We start from the raw sequence: 1,687 nt of genomic DNA, 5'->3' as shown, positions 1-1,687 counted from the left end.
AGTGGTCAGAGGTTATGATTCTATAACTCTTCATTTTTTGATTTGTGTTTAAATGTGTCACAGAAATTTAGAAATAAGTGAATTAACTATTTTTAAAATGCAGAGTGGATATAAAAGTCTGGAAAACAGCAACATACCAGACAAGTGGAGAATAATCAGATTTTAAGAGTCGTTACTTTCTTGTATTGTTTAGAAGGAGGATAAACACATTCATTAACCTTAGGCCTTACAAAGTCTGAGTAAAAGAATAGAAATAAAATATATTATTTCCAAACAAGATGAAATTTTAAAAAACAACAAACTTGATCGACCCCAAAGAAGAGCAAGAAAGGAGGAACACAGAATGGTGGTAAAAAGAAGCAAAAAGTATAATGATGGAAATAAGTGCAAATATATAAGACATTACAGTAAATATAAGCAATCTAAAATTGCCAGTTAATAGAGATATTAAAAAATTGAATTTTAAAAGTTTAAGTAAATAATTTCTACTGGAAACACATCCAAACCTCAAGATCATAGAAAGTTTAGAATTTAAAATTCTAGGAAAAGAAACACAAGGCAAATATCAACTAATAACACCAACTAGGCGGGAGAAGCTGATGCTGCTATATTAACATCAGAAAAAAATAGACTTTAAGGCAAAAACCATTATTGAAACATTGTTAAAAATAACTGTGGTTGGTACATAATAATAAAAGGAATAAGTCACTTGGAAGATATAACAATTCTGAATTTATATGCACCAAATAATATACATTCAAAATACACGAGGCAGAAACTAGCCAAATTTTAGGAGAAAATGGATTACAATCATAGTGAATTTTTTTTATACATCTCAGTAATTGGTAAATCAAACAGGCAAAAATTCTTAGTGAAGATGTAGAAGATTTGGACAATATCAATTACGAGCTTGATATGATCGATATATATTGAACCTTGAACCCAACAGTTTGAAAATATGAAATCTTTTCTAGAAAACTTGGAGCATTTACCAAATTGGCTGCTAATCAGCCCTCATAGAAAACATCAACAAATACCAGAATCGATGTGAATATGATTTATTTAGAAATTAGAAAATAGAAATTAATACAATATCATTAAATTAGAAATCAACAATGAAATTTCTCAATATATTTGAAAATGCAAAATAAACATAACTAATTCAGGAGTCAAAGAAATGAAAGATAATTAAAACATTATAAGGCAAAACTTGGGTAATACTCCTTCCTCTTCCTGAATAATTTAGTTCTAAAGCCATTAGTTGAGACAGAGCAAGGTAGGAGAAGCTGCAGTGGCCCAGAAGAGGATACCAGGATGCAAAGAGGATGAGGAAAACATCCACTCAAGGATGGCAGGCAAACTAGCATGAGGAATCCCCCTGAAGAGGGTAAGAAGGTGTTCACACAAGGTAGTCAGAGCCCAAGCAGGGATAGGAAGGTATCTGTGTTGAGGAGGGGATCATAGTGAACTGAATATTAGCTGCATAAAGTGAGGATATTACATAAGTAAATATCTGAAGAATTATGGAGGCTAGTCTTCTCACTGTTAGGGCAGAGGTTACATATATTGAAAGAGAGAAAACTAGAATGAACATGTGACTTGGAGATATCAGCATGCATGGTTTTAAATATATATAGACAGACACATAAATAAATTTAGATGTAAATATGTTGAACATTCTCTCTCT

This window comes from Pteropus alecto, unplaced genomic scaffold (genome assembly GCF_000325575.1).
Source record: "Pteropus alecto unplaced genomic scaffold, ASM32557v1 scaffold3, whole genome shotgun sequence".
Lineage (NCBI taxonomy): Eukaryota > Metazoa > Chordata > Mammalia > Chiroptera > Pteropodidae > Pteropus > Pteropus alecto.
This window is presented reverse-complemented; position numbering follows the sequence as displayed.